The 22,720-nt window shown below is 46.6% G+C and overlaps 10 non-coding genes across 10 annotated transcripts; 2 read left to right on the top strand and 8 right to left on the bottom strand.

The window, feature by feature from the left end:
- Window positions 1-203: 203 nt before the first annotated feature.
- Window positions 204-275, bottom strand: trnae-uuc (transfer RNA glutamic acid (anticodon UUC)). The gene has a single exon. It is a non-coding gene; the product is annotated as a tRNA-Glu (tRNA).
- An 895-nt stretch (window positions 276-1,170) lies between these two features.
- trnai-aau (transfer RNA isoleucine (anticodon AAU)) lies at window positions 1,171-1,244 on the bottom strand. The gene has a single exon. It is a non-coding gene; the product is annotated as a tRNA-Ile (tRNA).
- A 559-nt stretch (window positions 1,245-1,803) lies between these two features.
- On the bottom strand, window positions 1,804-1,874 carry trnag-gcc (transfer RNA glycine (anticodon GCC)). The gene has a single exon. It is a non-coding gene; the product is annotated as a tRNA-Gly (tRNA).
- A 2,346-nt stretch (window positions 1,875-4,220) lies between these two features.
- On the top strand, window positions 4,221-4,293 carry trnar-acg (transfer RNA arginine (anticodon ACG)). The gene has a single exon. It is a non-coding gene; the product is annotated as a tRNA-Arg (tRNA).
- Window positions 4,294-7,344: 3,051 nt separating this feature from the next.
- On the bottom strand, window positions 7,345-7,417 carry trnav-cac (transfer RNA valine (anticodon CAC)). The gene has a single exon. It is a non-coding gene; the product is annotated as a tRNA-Val (tRNA).
- A 2,877-nt stretch (window positions 7,418-10,294) lies between these two features.
- On the top strand, window positions 10,295-10,367 carry trnam-cau (transfer RNA methionine (anticodon CAU)). The gene has a single exon. It is a non-coding gene; the product is annotated as a tRNA-Met (tRNA).
- A 6,221-nt stretch (window positions 10,368-16,588) lies between these two features.
- trnas-aga (transfer RNA serine (anticodon AGA)) lies at window positions 16,589-16,670 on the bottom strand. The gene has a single exon. It is a non-coding gene; the product is annotated as a tRNA-Ser (tRNA).
- A 2,459-nt stretch (window positions 16,671-19,129) lies between these two features.
- Window positions 19,130-19,202, bottom strand: trnar-ucu (transfer RNA arginine (anticodon UCU)). Its single transcript has one exon. It is a non-coding gene; the product is annotated as a tRNA-Arg (tRNA).
- A 1,935-nt stretch (window positions 19,203-21,137) lies between these two features.
- On the bottom strand, window positions 21,138-21,210 carry trnar-acg (transfer RNA arginine (anticodon ACG)). Its single transcript has one exon. It is a non-coding gene; the product is annotated as a tRNA-Arg (tRNA).
- A 1,174-nt stretch (window positions 21,211-22,384) lies between these two features.
- Window positions 22,385-22,458, bottom strand: trnak-cuu (transfer RNA lysine (anticodon CUU)). Its single transcript has one exon. It is a non-coding gene; the product is annotated as a tRNA-Lys (tRNA).
- Between the last annotated feature and the right edge of the window lie 262 nt (window positions 22,459-22,720).

Consider the following 22,720-nt stretch of genomic DNA (forward strand, 5'->3'; position numbering starts at 1 on the left):
ATCCTATTGCCGAAGGTCAGCCCTGTCTACCAGAGTGACCCTCCCACCTCCTGCAGCGATGGTCAGCTCGTCTCACACGCGAGAAGTTTCGGCTGGAAACAAGCGCCCCCTCTTCTCGCACGTTTTGCACGTTGAGTAGTTTTAATGTGGCTCCTTCGTACACAGTGCTGATCTTTTGGAAAACAGGAGGCAAAATTGACACGTTCCCATACCGGGAGTCGAACCAGGGCCGCCTGGGTGAAAACCAGGAATCCTAACCGCTAGACCATATGGGAGTGCACAACCCTGCTGTTCCGGGCATCATGCAAGCAAACTACATAAATATGAGAAAACACGCAAGAGAGTTGTCACTCAGAGTGCCGAAGGGTCGATGTATACTGGGGCTCAGTTGAAATGCAACGTCAGGACTTTCCCGAATTATGTCACACGAAGAGAGCACAGCCTTTTCCGCCCTGCCACGTGTGTATCGGTAACTCGCCGTGATCGTATAGTGGTCAGTACTTTGCGTTGTGGCCACAACAACCCTGGTTCAAATCCGGGTCACGGCAGAATAGGGGCGTCTGCTTTTACTACTTGCATGAATGAAGGCAAAAAAAAGCCAATCGATGTGAACGAACAGCGCTTTACAGAGGAGTACTGCCTGACTGGATCGTTGATGAACGACAGAGGCCACTCCGACCTCTTCTCGGGTTTCTTCAATGACTTACTAAGGATCTTCTTCACATTCGCCCATGCATGGGAAGCCAGTTACACCAAAGCAAACGCAGGAAAGTGCATTTCATGCAGAGACCAGGAGGGACCTGTTTACACCAAGAGTGGTCGGAGTATGGAACAATGCGCCAAGCCCTGTTTCTGGAGTCGATTCTTGATTAGATCTTGGGCTCACTAAGAGGCCCCCGCTGGGTACTAATCTTTCTGTTGTTCTCGCAGGTGTTGCGCTGCTTTTGAGCCGACCGGACCGGCAGATAACTTCCGCTTATTTTTACCATATTAAACATTGGAAATCCTCCCACTTGTATTTGTGACACTTGATTTTGGCTCCACCTAAAACACTCTTAAATCTTCAAAGGAAACACTCTTGTCTGTCGGCACTATGTGGCAGCGTTGCATGACAACCCTCTCACCACGGAAAGGAACCTAACAGCTTTGTTAAGAGAGGAGAAAAGGACCTAGCCAGTACGGGGCTCGAACCCGTGACCTTGGCGTTATTAGCACCACGCTCGAACCAACTGAGCTAACCGGCCTCACAACAATGCTCCTCTCTGTGCTGCAAAAAATCGAACTCAGGGAATTTCTTTTGTCCTCCTTTGAATAGAAAGCCGTGTAATTCAGTGTACGGGCTTTCTCGTGCAGTTTCATGTTTCTTGTAACCCAAATCCTACACTGGCCTGAAGTGCCCCCCCATTTCACAGCATTTTTCAGCTGATTTAAAATGTACCTAAAGGAGAAGCATTATTGAAGACCATCAATTACCAAGAGCTTTTGTCAAAGGTTTTGGTGGTCATTTTGAATGACCACAGAGCGCTGTGACCTCGGTTTTACATCTCATCCAAAAGACAGCGCCCTTTTACAACACAGCATCTCCGTCACTATACTGGGGCATTGGGACCCGCACAGACCTCAGGGTGAGCGCCCCCCCGCCGGCACCATTAACACCGCTTCCAGCTGGAAGCTTTGTTTTTCCCTGTAGCTCACCCTCATCCGGGTACTGACCTGGCTCACACCTGCTTAGCTTCAGTGGGTTTTTTGAGTTGCGAGTTGCAAGTGGATGCAAGTGATGGAGCCGCTCGCTGCAAAAGCCACTGCATTGGCCGGGAATCGAACCCGAGCCTCCCGCGTGGCAGGCGAGAATTCTACCACTGAACCACCAATGCTCAGTTCCTGGGCTTTCAAAAAAGACGCTTTTTTGGTGCTCTGTGCAAAACGCGTCGACATCTGCTTCCAACTGCAAAATGCCATTCGCGGACGCTGAAGAACTTATTTCCAAGGCAGCGGGTACAAGCGATTGGGTGTTTTAAAACCACCAGGAACAGCAAAGAGGCGCGCTTCTTTGCTTGCGCCGAAATACACCGACTGGAGGCGGACAACGTAATCGGCGGGATTCGAATCTGCGCGGGGAGACCCCAATGGATTTCTAGTCCATCGCCTTAACCACTCGGCCACGACTACAGCAAGCCCCACTGCCGCTGCGTTCTTGCTACAATCTTACCTGGATCGCGAGGCGCCGGCGGAAGCCTATTTCAAAGTCGTTCTCCGTTTCAAAAAAACATTTCCAAAATACAAGCCTTGCAGACAGACACGCCTCAGAGGACTTAAGGGTGGCTTCATGTCGGAATGATAAAGTCTCCCCGTCCGGACATGAAAATGCCACTTTGTTACACACAAAAAAAGAATCAACAACAGAGAAATGCCCACAAGCATTTGAAAAGCCGCACCACGTCGCACTTGAAATAGCTCTTACATTAGTGGTAGACGCAGGAATCGCTTTTTTATTTACGCTCTTACCAACGCGATGGAAAGCAAAACAAAGCAAAGCAGAGCAAAACAAAACGAACAAACGAAAACCTTCCGTATAACGCCGTTACGTGCCCAAGCGGTATTGTACATCATCCAAGCACTGCACCCCGGGGCATACGGTATATGGGAACGAGCACACGCCACGAATCGTCTCGAATCACTCCCTACAGCTGTAAGGCGCCTTGAAGCGTGCACCCCCAACATTCTTCTTTGCGCATCTGTGAAAGGTAAACTGTTGAACAAACTCTGAACCAGCTCTAAGGAAACTAATCCGATTAGACGTTACTTTGACTCATCTTTTTACGCTCAGTGCTGGATTGCTCAAACTCCAGCTAGGGTTAGGGTTAGCATTCCCACGCTACTTAGACACTTTGTTTACGCTCAGTGCTGGATTTTGGGAACTTCAGGATGAGTGGGAATTTTCTCCTATCTGTCAATTCTGTTTTGTTTTGGAGACTCTTGGCTGCCTATGTTGTACAGTGCAGCGTGAAGGAAACATTTTCCAAAACTGTGTCAGCTCAAAAGTTGTAAGAAAACCTCTCCAGCTGCTTTAACTCTCTTCATTTTTGTCATTTAATGTGACACTCGATGTATAACTGGAGCCTCACATATGCAAATGGTGAGGCTCCAGTTCGACACCCAGTTCGACACCACTTTACAGTATATGACAAAAGCATGGCAGACTGTGCCGGACCGGCAGATAACTTCCGCTTATTTTTACCATATTAAACATTGGAAATCCTCCCACTTGTATTTGTTTAACCTTAACCCTGCTAACGGAGACGAGTTAAACGACCGAGTCTATGCAGCTTAAACGGTCCGCACGTTGGGTTCTTAGCTGAAAGGGTGGTAAATCACGCTCACCCCAGTCCTTAATCTTTTAAAGAGGATACAAAATTGAACCTAGTCGCCACATCACATACATCCTGTTCAATGATAAAAAGGTAACATCTATCCTCGCTCCAGAGTAAATCTCACGTTGAGGGCATCTTTTTTTTCACTTTACCGTGAGTCGGGCTCGGCTGCACAGAGGCGAGAGCAGAGCAATGAGGTCACGGGGACAGGGGAGTCACACGCTGGCGGTTTGAATACGTGGAAGATCACTGAGGGATCCACAGTATGTGGACCCTCCGTGCGCCATCAGTCCGCACTCCGGACTCTGAATCCTGCCATCCGAGTTAAGATCTCGGCGGAACCTGAGGCGCAGTTCCTTCTTAAAACGTAATCTGGTGAGCATTTCTAGAATCGTACTTGTATAGATGCAGCCTTTAATGTGTTGCTAGGTTAAAATTGATAACTTCTTGAACTTCAGTAGGCAACTGCCCTCTTGATTTCGGATTTAATTTCTTTATTACAGGGGCGCTTTTATGAAGACAGAGTCATGTTCAGGTACTTTGCTTGATGGAGGAAGCTCATTTCGGACTCTGTGATCTGCTCACCTGGAAAGGTCTGCTGTACTACTACAAGAGAGAAGTAGAGTCTGGAAGAAGGGACAATTTTATGATGCTTTGGAAGATCATGTTTTTTTTGTCTTTGAAATCGAAATGAATCAGAATATCAATGCAAAAGACAAACTCTTGGTTTGGTTTAAAGAGATATGGTTTTAAAACAGACAAAATGCAGAAAACAGGTGTTTCTCACTTTTGGAAAAGAATGGACCGGGGGTAATATTTTACTAGTTGCAGTGCTACAGTATCACACCAGGGCCAGTGGTGCAATGGATAACGCGTCTGACTACGGATCAGGAGATTGCAGGTTCGACTCCTGTCTGGCTCGGGTCGTTTTTATACGCATCGGGCTACTCCCTAAGTAGTCTGTGCTACTTACTGCATTGTAATCGTACCCAGTAAGAGATTTCCTTCATGTAAATGAACTGCACCTGACAGCTTTAGAAAAACACCTGGGCTCAGTACGGTGCTGAGAGCTCAGCGTTGCTGTTCTAATTAGCACGCACTGCATCGGCTATGAACCCGAACTTCTCAATTATTCCGATCAGTAAGTCAACACGTAGTCCACATGAACGGTAGAAATATTCTCTTGTCTGTCTCTTGTTTGTATAGAACTGAATGTCCCTGACAATGTACTGTTAGTTTTAATTGAAGAACGGCATTTGTGTTCAAATATACCAGACAAGTTTACGTAACTGCCCATGCGACACTCAGTTGTAATTAGTCAAGAAATAAAGTCGAACAACAGCTGCGGGTTTGATTCTGAACGTATGAGATTGCAGCGCCTTTTACTTCCATTGACAAATGATAGAGATTCGAAGAGAGATCCTTCAGACCAGCAAGCAAACCCACGGCTATTTCGGTTTTCTATCTAGGCAACGTTGGTGTCTGCAATAGCATACATGAAAGCGTGATGCAATTTCTGTGGCTACATTTGTTGCACGTCATGCACAGTAAGAGTGTTTCTAACACCAAATAAAAAGTCAACAATTAGCGATCACGCCTTCTCCTCAGTTAACCCACTGAAACCCTTGCTGTTAACAGTTCTTTACTGCGTGCTTTAGGAGCACCTACATATCGTGTCGGTTCTTTCAGCTTTATTCATTAGGTTTTCAAAGGCATAAGCAGAGCACCAGAGGTGCGAAGGCAAAGTGTGTGGTTATCTGAAGAATTGATGTCCATGGCAGCGGGTCCAAGCAATTTCGCATTGTTATAGTACCAGGAAAGGAGAAGCGGCACTTCGCCTCTGCCGCGCAGGCACAAAGCGACGTGCGGCAAACGCCGGAGTCGGCAGGTTTCGAACCTGCGCGGGGAAGCCCTAACGCATTTCGAGCCCATCGCCTTAACCACTCGGCCACGACAAAAGCGAGCCCATCGCCGCCGCATTCCTCCTATAATCAAACACGGACTGCGAGGTGGCTGCGGAAACCTTTTTAAAGTTGCTCTCCGTTAAAGAAAAATACCTTTCACAAGATACGTGCCGGCAGACAGACACGCCTCAGAGGGTTTAAGGCTGGCTTCACGTTCAAATGATAAAGTCCCCCCGTCCGGATGTCAAAATGCAACTTTGGCAGACAGAACAAACATCAACAAACCACAAATGTGGACAAGGATTTTACAAGCTGCACCACACTACACTTTCAAAAGCATTTACGTTCGTGTTAGACGCAGGACTTGCCTTTGATTTGCGCGCTTACGAACGCCATGGAAAACGAAACAAAACTAAAGCCCTCAGCTCCTGCACGTGATTATAATGCCGTTACGTGTCGAAGCAGGAATTTACGTCATCCTGCTGCTGGTGTCTCGCTTGCGTTTCGGGCTGAGAAAGGGACGCGTCACTTTAGGCAGGGGGCGCTGGAGAGAGGAACAAAGGGCGCGATGAAACAAAATACCGAAACCCGGGATCTTTAGATCTTCAGTCTAACGCTCTCCCAGCTGAGCTATTTCGGCGGTGCACAGAGCCCGCAGCCACCTGCTCCAGCCTTCCTGTGTTGCGGCATGAGCGCACCAAGAGTAGCGGGAGAGTGTTGCAGGAACGTCACTCAGAAGGAAAGCCACCCAGGTGTGCCCTCTGATCTCTGTCCAGGGCATCTTCCTCGCATGGACTCCTGCCTTCGACGGGCAGGAAACAATTAGCAAGAACAGAACAACACCCCATGGGTGTCTCATGACCACACCTTAGGTTGTGACACGTGCAGGTGTGAGGGGTTGCCGGGCTACTTTGGAGCAGAGCTGTGCAGAGACCTGAGCTGCTGTTGCTGCAGACGCTGTCTTTTCTGCACTCGGGGTAGGAGTGAATGTTGAGTTGCCCTTAGAAATGAAGCAGAGCACTTCAATGGCACGGGTGTGTGTGTGTGTGCGTGCGCCCTGGTGATTCTGGGCGACAGATCGAACCTGGGCTAAAAGAGAGGAGGCTTAGCCCTCTTCCATTTGCTACTTCAAAGTTGTACAACCCATTTGTATCTGCTAGGCAGCGCAGTCGTCGTGCACAAAGAACGCTTTGAAAAGCGTCCAAAGCAAGTCATTCCGAGTTGGTCGTTTGTGTTTTCCGTTCAGACGCGAAATGCTGAAATGATCTCTCGGCTCCTCGGTTGTCATTTCTGCTCCGTAAAGGAATCACAGCACGCGTCGCCTTCCAGCACGCTGGGTTGGGACACGATGCCGGGGGTCGGAGCGTGCGATGTCTTCCTCATTAGTATTGTGGCAAGTATCCCCGCCTGTCACGCGGGAGACCGGGGTTCGATTCCCCGATGGGGAGTAGCTTTTCTTTTACCTCCTTAGACAAAGGACTGCCTTTCACTTCTCTGTTTTCTAACACAGCGTCGTGCACCTTTTCATTGCTCTCGCTTTCAGAGCCTCCGCACGGCACACGACTCGACATCAGGAAGCACATTGAAGTGAAAGCAGGGAGCGCTGCGACATGCACTGTGCAGATCCCGCCACACTAAGAGGTGAGTGGGTCTGTTCGATGCACAAAGAACGCTTTGATAAGCGTCAAAGGCAAATCATTCCGAGTTGGTCGTTTGTGTTTTCCGCTCGGACGCGAAATGCTGAAATGATCTCTCGGCTCCTCGGTTGTCATTTCTGCTCCGTAAAGGAATCACAGCACGAGTCGGCTTCCAGCACGGTGGGTCGGGACACGATGCCGGGGGTCGGAGAGAGAGATGTCTTCCTCGTTAGTATAGGACCTGTCACCTGTCCCCACCTGTCACGCGGGAGACCGGGGTACATCAGGACGCGCATTGAAGTGAAAGCAGGATGCGCTGCGACATGCACTGTGCAGATCCCGCCACACTAAGAGGTGAGTGGGTCTGTTCGATCACAGCGCTAGGCGAATCCCCAATCCCCTTTTGTGCGTGGCGACAGAAGAAGTCTGGTCTGTTTCCGCCCGGTTTCGATCCGGGGACCTTTCGCGTGTGAGGCGAACGTGATAACCACTACACTACGGAAACTGTGGTCAGATGTGCCCAGCGGCCCAGCGCTGAGCTTCACCAATGCGATTCAGCTGCTTCCAGTGCCTTTATTGGGGTGCGCTGATGGACCGTGCTCTCTCTCCAGAGACCAGCACGCCTGTCATGGACGGAGCAGGAAAGACGGCGCCACATTCTACAGCCCTCTCCACGCAATCGACGAAATCGGGCTACTGAAGTAGAGAAAATCGCCTCTCCAGAAAGTGCAAATATCATCTTGGAGAGTATAAATCCTATTGCCGAAGGTCAGCCCTGTCTACCAGAGTGACCTTCCACCTCCTGCAGCGATGGTCAGCTCGTCTCACACGCGAGAAGTTTCGGCTGGAAACAAGCGCCCCCTCTTCTCGCACGTTTTGCACGTTGAGTAGTTTTAATGCGGCTCCTTCGTACACAGTGCTGATCTTTTGGAAAGCAGGAGGCAAAATTGACACGTTCCCATACCGGGAGTCGAACCAGGGCCGCCTGGGTGAAAACCACGAATCCTAACCGCTAGACCATATGGGAGTGCACAACCCTGCTGTTCCGGGCATCATGCAAGCAAACTACATAAATATGAGAAAACACGCAAGAGAGTTGTCACTCAGAGTGTCGAAGGGTCGATGTATACTGGGGCTCAGTTGAAATGCAACGTCAGGACTTTTCCGAATTATGTCACACGAAGAGAGCACAGCCTTTTCCGCCCTGCCACGTGTGTATCGGTAACTCGCCGTGATCGTATAGTGGTCAGTACTTTGCGTTGTGGCCGCAACAACCCTGGTTCAAATCCGGGTCAGGGCAGAATAGGGGCGTCTGCTTTTACTACTTGCATGAATGAAGGCAAAAAAAAGCCAATCGATGTGAACGAACGGCGCTTTACAGAGGAGTACTGCCTGACTGGATCGTTGATGAACGACAGAGGCCACTCCGACCTCTTCTCGGGTTTCTTCAATGACTTACTAAGGATCTTCTTCACATTCGCCCATGCAGGGGAAGCCAGTTACACCAAAGCAAACGCAGGAAAGTGCATTTCATGCAGAGACCAGGAGGGACCTGTTTACACCAAGAGTGGTCGGAGTATGGAACAATGCGCCCAGCCCTGTTGCTGGAGTCGATTCTTGATTAGATCTTGGGCTCACTAAGAGGCCCCCACTGGGTACTAATCTTTCTGTTGTTCTCGCAGGTGTTGCGCTGCTTTTGAGCCGATAGAGCTCGTCTTGGTCTGTCGGGACAGCCCAATTGCAAATGATCGGCTCCAGGTACAGAAAAAACATGCGTTTGGTACAAGAGTGCATGAAGGCACCGGAAATACATTGGGAACAAATGACTGGTGGTTCAAGACCTCTGTGAAGTGCAGGAGCGTGCAAGAAGAGGCTGTTTGCACCCAGTCTCGAACCGGGGACCTTTCGCATGTTAGGCAAACGTGATAACCACTACACTACGGAAACCTGTAGGGTTTGTTGCTGGTGTCTCGCTTGCGTTTCGGGCTGAGAAAGGGACGCGTCATTTTAGGCAGGGGGCGCTGGAGAGAGGAACAAAGGGAGCGATGAAACAAAATTCCGAAACCCGGGATCGAGCCAGGGACCTTTAGAACATACTTTCACGAATCGTTAGAATATGTGCGTTTGATCATCAATTGCTTAACAACCACATTCGTTCGACTTGAGCCATCAAGCTCATAGTTTTCAAATCTTGAAAGCTGTCATTGAGCACATCATAGTCTGCAGTACGCCCCGTAACTTGCGTACTTCAACAGAAAGAAGAGCAGACAGCTCCATAAATATGCGAGGCGCAGAGAGTGCAAGGCGAGCCGCACACGTTTCGGTGGCTGAGAGAGGGCAGTTTTTGCTTCTGCATTTCCCAAGTAAGGACGCATGACAACAAGCGATCGCGGTGCTCATTTACGACATAGTGGTGATGAGTTTTCAGTACGTGTTCTTTTGAACGAGCAATGAGGTTGCTGCCTTGGACAGCTGACTGCACGCTCTCATTGTGCCACGTGATGAGTATTCACCAGGCTCGTTCAGTCATTAGTCACATTCCATCGTTTGCCATAAGCAGATGCTGCAAGGTGATGTGGATATCAGTCCCCAGTCTTGTGGACGAGGACAAAAAGAGCACACAAGAGCTCAGCCGGGAGTTGAACCCGGGACCTCCCACACCCTAAGCGAGAATCATACCCCTAAACCAATGAGCCACGGCAGCGCTTTCTATTTTATTCTGTCAGCGAGCTTGAGGACGGGGGAGAGGCGTCATTCGCTCGTCCAGTCAGACCTTCATCAATAAGTCAAGAAAGCCGCAATTACACGACTGCCTTGCAGACGAAGGGCAGTGAACTGCACCCGGTAAGAGGGGAACAAGCGGCACTAGGCGACACCGAGGCATGAGCCCCAGTGAGGGGGGTTAGGTTGCATGGTACAGCGCTCGCTTTGCACGCGAGAGGTAGCGGGATCATTTCCCACATCCTCCAGGTGTGTGTTTAGAGCTTGATGTGCCGAAAGGTGTCCTTTAGCCTGTGGTCACACCTTGCATGGAGAGCGTCATGCAGCTGTCAATCATTTCGCAGCCACACCCCTCTTCATCTTCTCTCTGCCTTAAGTGTCTCCGCCACTCTCTCTTGACATTTCATGTCAGCATGTCAGAAGTCCGAGTGACGTTTTTAATGGCTGAGTGAGGGCACGATGCTGAAGCAGAGAGGCCACTTCAGCCAGAGAGACTTGTGCTAGGTGAGATCTGAAAAACGGACTCGCAACAGAAACAGACCAAAAAAGTATCGGTGAGATCAAAAGGCAAATGCAACATCCAGCAGAGGGCGTCTAAAGATTAGGGAACGGGCGACTGAAATCCATATGAGGCAAACTTTCCGGCTGTGCACTGCAGCTGGCCTCGTTGGCGTAGTTGGTAGCGCGTCAGTCTCATCATCTGAAGGTCCTGAGTTTGATCCTCACACGGGGCAGGGCTGCTTCCTCTCTTGCTCTTTTCAAACACTTGCGGCAACTGTTCGCTCATAACCACGTCTGGAATGCGTGACCTTTACACGGGGGAGAAGCAACGCCGCATCCCTTTTCTAAAGAACATTCACATTCAGAAATAAGTCAAGAAATTTGCCATTACTTTTGCTGTCAGCCTGCCCATGTTGCCAAAGAAAGATTCACTCGGCGTCAACATGACAGAACAGCGATCACTTGAAAACACTGTTCCACACTCCGTAAGCAAGAACTTCAGTGTTTGCAGTCACCCGATATGCCGATAGTCAAAGGAGCACAAAACACGAAGCGTCAAAAGACAAGATGAGTTGATGGAAAGAGCTTTGAATTGATGAGCACAAAAGTTCAGCTCGTACAATAGGCAACGAAGGTCCCGGCGTCATCATCGCACTTGAAAGGACTGCCTTGCAGACTAAGGGCAGTGGGAGGTTGCTGTTTTGAGATGGAGGCATTGGGATGGTGGGCCGAGATCTATTCTTCTTAAGGAATTCTTCATCGTGAAAGATCGGTCCACAGGTCATCCAAAGAACTTACAAATTTTTTGGACTCAGGGAATCACGTGCTTCCGGAAGGGAGTGAAGTGCTCAAACACATGACATGCCCCCTTGATCTCACATGCACAATTCTGCTGCAACATACACAGCTACCGTCCACACCAGGCAGTGGGGCTTCAGCAGAATTTGCTACGCCACCTGCAATTACATATCCAGCTGCACACATATACATGGCCCCTCTGTCCTTTTCAGGATCTCAAAAAAAAGCATAGCGTGGTTTTCCTGCAACCTGATTGACCGCATCTCCCTCAGAATGTGCCCCGTTGCATTCATTGCTGAAGCAGGACGGAGGCTAACGGGCATGCCAGAACAGTTAGGCTCAGCGATCTCTCCAAAATAATGCGGTTGTAGTGGAAGAAATATGGTTTAAATTGTACCTTGGTATTTCAAACTCTCTCTAGAATGTTATCCATTTCTATTTTATTTTGACAGGAACTGGCTAATGACACTAGATGAAAAGAGAAGAAAGAAAACACAACGTTTCGGCCGTGGAGCCTTCTTCAGGTGTGAGGGCTCCACGGCTGAAATGTTGTGTTTTCTTTCTTCTCTTTTAAGCATGGAATAGACCTATTACTTGTTCCTTTGCAGCCTACGCATGCTGACACAGCTCCCCACCTGAACTGCTAATGATGCCTGGTAGTTTGTGGTACTTGGGTATTGTCTTATGTTTGCTCAAACTGCATATGTGTGATTGCATATTTTTAGGTATTTTCATATGTCAATATTTAATTCACTGACATTCCTGTATGCTTGGAAGAAAGGTAGATTGGATTTGGCACAGGACGCCTGCCCATATTTGTTGATCATTGTTGGGCTGGAAAAACAATGATAAAAAGTGTATGAAAAAAGCTCTCTCCAATATTTCCCTTCTCTTTGCCATGGTTACACTGCCCGTTCTTTCCGTCTTTTGTCCTTCTACAAAGATTCCAGGGCTCTTTTTCCACCATAATATCAGAATTTTTTTTTTCTCTTTTAAAGGCTGTAGGTGGGGTGTGATGGACTGTACCACTATCATCGAAGATTTTTTCAGGACACATCGCAGTTCCATAGTAGAATTTATCAATAGTACAATTCCATAGGACATTATTTACCAACATATTACCCAGTGTGAGACTCTGCCAGTAAACCTCAGAGCATTGAGTTCTCCACTGATAAAGATGGCTGTCTGAAGTCATGAAATCCACTGCTGGGATGCCTGAGAGACAGTAATTGAATCTTGGCTGGAATTAGGCTTTCTATTAGTGTTGATCTTTGGGAATTATGTGGTAAAAAGGGAAAACTCCTTTACTTTAGTCACTTTGAATGTTCACATGTACAGAACCTGCAAAACTAAGCAATGAAAAAAATCCATCACCACTCTCATGATAGCATAACTCATAGTCTCTGCTGTTATGTAACAATACACACTTTCAATTTTCTTATCGCCTGTCTCCAGAGAGAATGTTGTTAGTGCTGATGACCTTGAATAAGACCTTGTTGACTCAGATTGATTTTGTTCTCAGATTATTCCTGGCAGGACTGAGTTTCTAGGAAATGAAAAGTGAAAGAAAAAGTACAGAAGATCAGCCCTTGAATATACAACATTGTGCAGTGAGATTTTTAAATGTATTAGCTGCTATCCTGTGCTAGAGCCTGTCGTGGTAAGCAGTGGATGACAGGATCTAGCACAGATACTAATGAAACACTGTTAATGAAAGATAAAACACTTGAGTCTTATTTTAGTTTTCCATTTCCCTTTCATTTGTGATGTACTGTACAACAGGCCACAGAACATGCACAAAAACAGATACAATATGCACACATTCACACCAGGCAATGACAGTCTGCCCAGTCAGAATCTGAGCTGAGGTATCAGAATTCTGAATTCCCTGAATTCTGTCATGGATCATCCACAATAAGGGCAATGTTAGAACACGAGGATCCCCAGGAGAGAGCCTAGTAACATAAATCTTGGAGCAAAAGCAGATGATTAACTTCATAGTTTGTGTGGTTAAGCCAAAGTTGAGCATGAGGATATGTGAGTCACCATTCTTAGAAATGGATCCAACTTCAGACAGGCGTCAAAAGTAAGAGTATACAGTGCTGGGGCAATGACACTTCAATGTTCAGAAGGATAACAAGAGTTTTAATGCATTGAAATTGATTTTCTGGTGATGCACACTGTCCTGGAACTATTAATTTTTTAAGGATCACTAACTGACGTCAGACAGCTGCCAATTCTCCAGACTGGAAGGATGAACAGTTTATCCTCCTAGGTACCATATTTCCATATTTCGAAGCATTGGAATAATACATGTCATACAGCAACATAAAAACAGGAAGACAAGTATCACAGCCCCTATAATCGGTGTTAGTAACTTAAAAGAAAAACATTCCCCCTGGCCCAAACAGTGATTCTAACCAGGAGAGAAAAGCCGGTGTATCTTTTATGCCTCTCTCTTTATTCACCTTGTCTTTTAGTTCTTTCAAATGCTGAATAGCGAGCGTAAGATTTCCGTAATCATAGTCATTAGCTGGAATATATGTACAACAGGAGTCTCCTACTAAAGCATAGACTCCTCCAGATGCTGCATTTTGAAGGTCCAGCACGAACCTGTTCTGAAGTGCCATTAATCTAACTCCCCTTAATTCTTGTTTGATAGCGTCTAAGCCTTCTAACGTGATATTAATAAAAGAGTACATTTCATAAAAAGTCGCATGGGTGAGGCTGTAGAATGAGGCATTAAAGCACATATATAACAAGATGCATTAAATTTCTTTAACTTTACAGTATGATTTATAAATTTATACCACAAATTACTCATATCCCCCTCATTATCAGTTTCATTCAGCCAGTTTGTATACAAAGACGCTTCGTGTTTAGTTTCTTCCTCTTTTGGGGTGGTGACAGGCTTCTACATAAAAAGGAAAAAGGCTTAGCACATCAGTCCCAAGCAGGTTATCCCCATCTGTCCTTGTGGAGACATCACTCCTGCACTTTGCTCAGTTCGTTTGTGACCTTTTTACAGTGGGAAGCATGAATCCAGGGCACCATTTCTGTGACCTTCACAGCAGTGGCAGTGGTCAGCAGCACCTGGTACAGCCCCCTCCACCTGAGTGAACACCATTTCTTTTTCCTGAAGTCTTTCACCAGAATCCAGTCTCCTTATTCACTCATTAGTTCTTACAGCACAGGTAAATCCCTGTGGGCTGGAGCCCAGCATAATCCTAGGCTTTTTTGGTCAACATTGGTCAACAGATTGGTCAACAACTGGGTAATAACTCTTAGAAAAATCTACAGATTGTTCCCCTGCCTCAGCTGTGACGTTTTGTAGAACAATTCTAGCTGAAGTTGTAAAATTTCTCTTTGTTCCGTTCCTGCAAAACATCTTATTATGAACAAACAAACCACAATAATCATTTGCATCTAGGGGAATCACTCCCAAGGGTAACCCCCCTTAAAGCTATATTGTTCTACCCATCAGGTTCTGCCACTAGATAAGAGAACCTTTCCCATGAAATCATTTTTTGACCTTCATGATCCCTTCAGGGCGTACAATTAGCACAGAAGCAGCAGCTTTAGTCCACATGTTTTTCAAACAGGATATTAACGATATGATCATAACGAATAATACCAGACCCACAAATATGTATTGAACCAGAGACCCTCTCCATGTTCCTAGCACAGACTGTAGCCATGCACCAATACCCCAATCATCTGGATTGCAGGATTTACGAAGAAAATTATTTTCGCAGTAATTAATTTATTATATTTACTATATTTATTATACACGTGTAAATTAATTACTGCGAAAATAATTTACTTCGTACACTGTGCAGAGTGCCGTATACTCCTAGTTGCGGCACACACGATACATACAGTAAAAAGCCTCAGGCACTGTGTTAGATGTGTTTTCGACGTTATATATGCGTTTATTAATGTCGTCGATTTTACGGTTGCAATTCGACGTTGATTATACGTCGAGGCGACGTATATATACGTATAGCCGTATTTTCGCCGTGAATATACGTATATTCGACGAATCAATGCCCACTGGGTAAACTCTTGAGCAAACTCTGAACCAGCTCTAAGGAAAAGAATCCGATTAGACGTTACTTTGACTCATCTTTTTACGCTCAGTGCTGGATTGCTCAAACTCCAGCTAGGGTTAGGGTTAGCATTCCCACGCTACTTAGACACTTTGTTTACGCTCAGTGCTGGATTTTGGGAACTTCAGGACGAGTGGGAATTTTCTCCTATCTGTCAATTCTGTTTTGTTTTGGAGACTCTTGGCTGCCTATGTTGTACAGTGCAGCGTGAAGGAAACATTTTCCAAAACTGTGTCAGCTCAAAAGTTGTAAGAAAACCTCTCCAGCTGCTTTAACTCTCTTCATTTTTGTCATTTAATGTGACACTCGATGTATAACTGGAGCCTCACATATGCAAATGGTGAGGCTCCAGTTCGACACCACTTTACAGTATCTGACAAAAGCATGGCAGACTGTGCCATGACCGGCAGATAACTTCTGCATATTTTTACCATATTAAACATTGGAAATCCAACCACTTGCATTTGTGACACTTGATTTTGAATCCACCTAAGACACTCTTAAATCTTCAAACACTTTTCTCTTCTCCCGCAACACTCTTGTCTGTCGGCACTATGTGGCAGCGTTGCATGACAACCCATCTCACCACGGAAAGGAACCTAACAGCTTTGGTAAGAGAGGAGAAAAGAACCTGGCCCGTACGGGGATCAAACCCGTGACCTTGGCCATATTAGCACCACGCTCTAACCAACTGAGCTAACCGACCTCACGACGGTGGTCCTCTCTGTGCTGCAAAAAATCGAACTCAGGGAATTTCTTTTGCCCTCCTTTGAATAGAAAGCCGTGTAATTCAGTGTACGGGCTTTCTCGTGCAGTTTCATGGTTCTTGTAACCCAAATCCTACACTGGCCTGAAGTGTCCCCCTATTTCACAGCATTTTTCAGCTGATTTAAAATGTACCTAAAGGAGAAGCATTATTGAAGACCATCAATTACCAAGAGCTTTTGTCAAAGGTTTTGGTGGTCATTTTTAATGACCACAGAGCACTATGACCTCGGTTTTACATCTCATCCGAAAGACAGCGCCCTTTTACAACACAGCGTCTCCGTCACTATGCTGGGACATCGGGACCCGCACAGACCTCAGGGTGAGCGCCCCCCCGCGGGCACCATTAACACCGCTTCCAGCTGGAAGCTTTGTTTTTCCCTGTAGCTTACACTCATCCGGGTACTGACCTGGCTCACACCTGCTTAGCTTCAGTGGGTTTTCAGTTGCGAGTTGCAAGGGGATGCAAGTGATGGAGCCGCTCGCTGCAAAAGCCACTGTATTGGCCGGGAATCAAACCCAAGCCTCCCGCGTGGCAGGCAAGAATTCTACCACTGAACCACCAATGCTCAGTGCCTGGGCCTTCAAAAAAGACGCTTTTTTGGTGCTCTGTGCAAAAAGCGTCGACATATGCTTCCAGCTGCAAAATGCCATTCGCGGATGCTGAAGAATTTATTTCCAAGGCAGCGGGTACAAGCGATTGGGCGTTTTAAGACCACCAGGAACAGCAAAGAGGCGCGCTTCTTTGCTTGCGCCGGAACACACCGACTGGAGGCGGACAACGTAATCGGCAGGATTCGAACCTGCACGGGGAGACCCCAATGGATTTCTAGTCCATCGCCTTAACCACTCGGCCACGACTACAGCAAGCCCCGCTGCCGCTGCGTTCTTGCTACAATCTTACATGGATCGCGAGGCGCCGGCGGAAGCCTATTTCAAAGTCGTTCTCCGTTTCAAAAAAACATTTCCAAAATACAAGCCTTGCAGACAGACACGCCTCAGAGGACTTAAGGGTGGCTTCATGTCGGAATGATAAAGTCTCCCCGTCCGGACATGAAAATGCCACTTTGTTACACACAAAAAAAGAATCAACAACAGAGAAATGCCCACAAGCATTTGAAAAGCCGCACCACGTCGCACTTGAAATAGCTCTTACATTAGTGGTAGACGCAGGAATCGCCTTTTTATTTACGCTCTTACCAACGCGATGGAAAGCAAAACAAAGCAAAGCAGAGCAAAACAAAACGAACAAACGAAAACCCTCACGTCCCGCACTTGCATATAACGCCGTTACGTGCCCAAGCGGTATTGTACGTCATCCTAGCACTGCACGCCGGTGCGTATGGTATATGGGAACGAGCACACGCCACGAATCGTCTCGAATCACTCCCTACAGCTGTAAGGTGCCTAGAAGCGTGCACCCCCAACATTCTTCTTTGCTCATCTGTGAAAGGTAAACTCTTGAGCAAACTCTGAACCAGCTCTAAGGAAACTAATCCAATTAGATGTTACTTTGACTCATCATTTAAGGGATCCTTGTTAATTGGAGAAATCAATGATTTCGAATGAATTCTGAATGCGTTAAAAGACAGCTATACACAGAAAACATGCAGGACACTGCTCATGATGTTTCCCAAGCCGAAACAGTGCGTTTTTCCAAGCCATCTGACCAAGCCTGCCCACTGAAAACTGCAGGAGATCGTGTAAAGACGTTCAAGTTTGTAACTACTGCACGCACAGGAAGCAGAATAAATTCCTCTATTCAAACTGTCAAAGGTTTGCTTTGCGAACGCTGCAGGACATCGCACAATCTCTTTTGAACAGGGACAAACGATTTCTTATGGGGCGCAGTAAGTACAGACGTTTAAAAAGCTCCACTCATGCCAATGATGCAGCATGAAGAAGCGCAACCTAAAGTTTGCATTCCTAGCACTGTTGCATTCCCCGCATCAGTAGCTAAGAGAATATAATTTACGACTCTTGTTAATGCAGTTTCAGAAACCAGACTGAAATTTCTCAAGTATATTATTTGAATCCATTTGATGTTGGGCAACAACTATTCTTTCAAGACTTTTAGATTGAAATGGGACCTTTGAGACAGGCCTGTAGTTGTTAAGAACTTGTGGATCCAAATTTGACTTCTTAAGGAGCGGTCTAAGAACCACTACCTTAAATTGATCATGTACGACGCCTGACGCAAGCGATGCATTCATCATACTAATTATAGGTCCTGCCAGTCCTTCGAGGGAATCTTTGACTAGCTGAGTGGGGATGGGATCTAGCAAACAGGTGGTTTACTTTGTCTTACGTCTGTGTTCATGAGTCCACCATAAGAAGAAATCTGAACAGGAGTGGTGATCATGCGAGGTCACCACGGAGGAAACCACTGCTCTCCCCCCAAAAAAAACCACCACTGCCCCTCTCAAGTTTGCTAAAGACCACATGGATGTTCCACAACTCCTGGAACAATGTTCTGTGGACAGACGTGACAAAAGTTGAACTTGTTGGTAAATGTGCACAGCGTTATGTTTGGAGATAACAAAGCACCGCATACCAACTCCAAAACCTCATCCCACCTGGGAAGCATGGCGGAGGCTGTACGGCTTGCAATCATCGAGGGACCGATGAATTCCGAGATGTATCAGGAAATTCTACAGCAGAATGTCAGGGTGTCTGCCTGTGATCTATAACTCAAAAGACGCTGGGTCATGCAGCATGACAAAAACAAAGGAGTACATCAACAACAGAGTGGCTGAAACAGAAGAAATTCCGTATGTTGGGATGGCCAAGTAAGAGTCCTGACCCCAATCCCATTGAAGTGCTGTGGCGTGATCTGAAGCAGGCCATTCAGCGCAAGACATCCCAAAAATATACATGAACTGAAACAGTTTTGCATAGAGGAATAGGCCAAAATACCTCCTAACCGCTGCTCAGGTCTGACAAGCCGCTACAGAAAGTGGGGGTTGAGGTTTTTGTCATAAAGGAGGTTCCACTAGCTCCTTAATATAAGGGTTCACGTACTTTTTCCATCAATGACCTTGATTGTTTAAACCATTTGGTCAATAAAGAAACAGCAATGTCAAATGTTGGGCGTGTGTTGTTTGTGAAATCAGACTCTCTTTATTAATTATTATGACTTAGATAAAGATAAGATCACATGTTAGGAGCCATTCATGCAGAAATCCACATCATTCTGAAGGGCTGTTTACAAAAGTTTTTCTCCCAACTGTATGTGAGAGAAAAGCAGAGACGCTCACTGAGTAAGGTGGGGTTGCAGCTTTGCAAATCACAAGGACATTTGTATGCTCAAAATGGGACAGGAGCATCCCAGATGGGACTCAAACCCACAATCCCTGGCTTAGAAGGCCAGTGCCTTATCCATTAGGCCACTGGGGCACACTGGGTTGGGTCGATCACGCTGATGAAGAGCCAGTTTAGTTTTCCTTTGCTTTTTCAAAGGGATCCCCAAAATTAGGGAAGTTAGGCAGCAGAAGGTTTACTGTGACCTGAGAAGGACCGGCATCCAATCACGGTGGTACACACACACGCTCTCACTCATCTGAGCTACACGGCTACCAAGATGATCTCAGGTGCGCCGAGCTGGTACGGAACATATTGAACTGATCGACGGCGAATTGTCTCTCAGACAGGCTTTTCACCTCTGAGCTCCCTGACTGACAGTAATCAGCTAGGTAGTGAAACAGTCAGCTGCTTCTAAGCCTTAAACAGCTTAAACAGTTTACCTTGCACAGATGCACAAAGATTAATGATGGGGGTGCACGCTTCCAGGCGCCTTACAACTGTAGGGACTGATTAGAGACAATTCGTAGCTTGTGCTCATTTCCCTCTATTCCCCGTGTTGCAGTGGTAGGATGACGTAAATTCCTGCTTCGACACGTAACGGCATTATAATCAAGTGCAGGAGCTGAGGGCTTTAGTTTTGTTTCGTTTTCCATGGCGTTCGTAAGCGCGCAAATCAAAGGCAATTCCTGCGTCTAACACGAATGTAAATGCTTTTGAAAGTGCAGTGTGGTGCAGCTTGTAAAATCCTTGTCCACATTTTTGGTTTGTTGATGTTTTTTCTGTCTGCCAAAGTTGCATTTTGACATCCGGACTGGGGGACTTTACCATTTGAACGTGAAGCCAGCCTTAAACCCTCTGAGGCGTGTCTGTCTGCCGGCACGAATCTTGTGAAAGGTATTTTTTTTAACGAAGACCAACTTTAAAAAGGTTTCCGCAGCCACCTCGCAGTCCGTGTTTGATTATAGGAGGAATGCGGCGGCGTTGAGCTCGCATTTGTCGTGCTCGAGTGGTTAAGGTGATGGGCTCGAAATGCGTTGGGGCTTCCCCGCGCAGAGTCGAAACCTGCCGACTCCGGCGTCTGCCGCACGTCGCCTTGTGCCTGCGCGGCAGAGGCGAAGTGCCGCTTCTCCTTTCCTGGTACTATAACAACGCGAAATCGTTTGGACCCGCTGCCGTGGAAATCAATTCTTCAGATAACCACGCATTTTGCGTTCGAACCTCTGGTGCTCTACTTATGCCTTTGAAAACCTAATGAATAAAGCTGAAAGAACCGACACGATATGTAGGTGCTGGTAAAGCACGCAGTAAAGAACTGTTAACAGCAAGGGTTTCAGTGGGTTAACTGAGGAGAAGGCGTGATCGCTAATTGTTGACTTTTTATTTGGTGTAAGAAACACTCTTACTGTGCATGACGTGCAACAAATGTAGCCACAGAAATTGCATCACGCTTTCATGTATGCTATTGCAGACACCAACGTTGCCTAGATAGAAAACCGAAATAGCCGTGGGTTTGCTTGCCGGTCTGAAGGATCTCTCTTCGAATCTCTATAATTTGTCAATGAAAGTAAAAGGCGCTGCAATCTCATACGTTCAGAATCAAACCCGCAGCTGTTGTTCGACTTTATTTCTTGACTAATTACAACTGAGTGTCGCATGAGCAGTTACGTAAACTTGTCTGGTATATTTGAACACAAATGCCGTTCTTCAATTAAAACTAACAGTACATTGTCAGGGACATTCAGTTCTATACAAACAAGAGACAGACAAGAGAATATTTCTACCGTTCATGTGGACTACGTGTTGACTTACTGATCGGAATAATTGAAAGGTTCGGGCTCATAGCCGATGCAGTGCGTGCTAATTAGAACAGCAACGCTGAGCTCTCAGCACCGTACTGAGCCCAGGTGTTTTTCTAAAGCTGTCAGGTGCAGTTCATTTACATGAAGGAAATCTCTTACTGGGTACGATTACAATGCAGTAAGTAGCACAGACTTCTTAGGGAGTAGCCCGATGCGTTTAAAAACGACCTGAGTCAGGCAGGAGTCGAACCTGCAATCTCCTGATCCGTAGTCAGACGCGTTATCCATTGCGCCACTGGCCCTGGTGTGACAGTGCAGGACTGTAACCCAGTGAGATCAGCACTGCAACTAGTAAAATATTACCCCCGGTCCATTCTTTTCCAAAAGTGAGAAACACCTGTTTTCTACATCTTGTCTGTTTTAAAACCATATCTCTTTAAACCAAACCAAGAGTTTGTCTTTTGCACTGATATTCTGATTCATTTCGATTTCAAAGAAAAAAAAAACATAATCTTCCAAAGCATCATAAAATTGTCCATTCTTCCAGACTCTACTTCTCTCTTGTAGTAGTACAGCAGACCTTTCCAGGTGAGCAGATCACAGAGTCCGAAATATGCTTCCTCCGTCAAGCAAAGTACCTGAACATGACTCTGTCTTCATAAAAGCGCCCCTGTAATAAAGAAATTAAATCCGAAATCAAGAGGGCAGTTGCCTACTGAAGTTCAAGAAGTCATCAATTTTAACCTAGCAACACATTAAAGGCTGCATCTATACAAGTACGATTCTAGAAATGCTCACCAGATTACGTTTTAAGAAGGAACTGCGCCTCAGGTTCCGCCGAGATCTTAACTTGGATGGCAGGATTCAGAGTCCGGAGTGTGGACTGATGGCGCACGGAGGGTCCACATACTGTGGATCCCTCAGTTTTCTTCCGCGTGTTTAAACCGCCAGCGTGTGACTCCCCTGTCCCCGTGACCTCATTGCTCTGCTCTCTCCTCTGTGCAGCCGAGCCCGATTCACGGTAAAGTGAAAAAAAAAAGATGCCCTCAACGTGGGATTTACTCTGGATTGAGGATAGCTGTCACCTTTTTATCGTTGAACAGGATGTATGTGATGTGGCGACTAGGTTCAATTTTGTATCCTCTTTAAAAGATTAAGGACTGGGGTGAGCGTGATTTACCACCCTTTCAGCTAAGAACCCGACATGAGCACCGTTTAAGCTGCATAGACTCGGTCGTTTAACTCTTCTCCATTAGCAGGGTTAAGGTTAAAGAAAAAAAACATTGCTGACTTCTTTTTTTTTGCCAGCCGCTAGCGCTGATTAGCAATGTTTGTATTTCATGTTTTGCAAGTTCCATCCATTTTAAGAAAAACAAGTCGCGTTAAAGACAGGAAATGAATACTTGCATTTAATTAAGTCTAGCCGTAGGCGGTTGTCTGTAAAGACCAGTTCTGTTCGAGAAGACAGAACAAAGAAGGCACCACTGGGATTCGGACTCAGGATCTCCTGTTTAAGAGACAAGCGCTTTAACCAACTAAGCCACGGCGCCCCGGGAGGGTTGTCCTTTTGCAGCCACTTGGACACACCACTCAGACACATCTGCATTCGGTGTGTGCTCCGCCTGCTTGCTGAGCAAGTTGCCACCTTTACATACAATAGCAACATCGACACCAAGAGAAAGGATGACAAATGGCTTTTATCTGGAACTTTTCATGTCCAAGGAGCTCAATGTGCTTTCTGTGTACAACAGGGCCACTGAACTCCACACTGGCCACTGAACCACAGCAGTGGCTTGCTGGCTTGACATCTCC

The sequence above is a fragment of the Lepisosteus platostomus genome, unplaced genomic scaffold (genome assembly GCF_059453375.1).
Source record: "Lepisosteus platostomus isolate fLepPlt1 unplaced genomic scaffold, fLepPlt1.hap1 Scaffold_106_H1, whole genome shotgun sequence".
Lineage (NCBI taxonomy): Eukaryota > Metazoa > Chordata > Actinopteri > Semionotiformes > Lepisosteidae > Lepisosteus > Lepisosteus platostomus.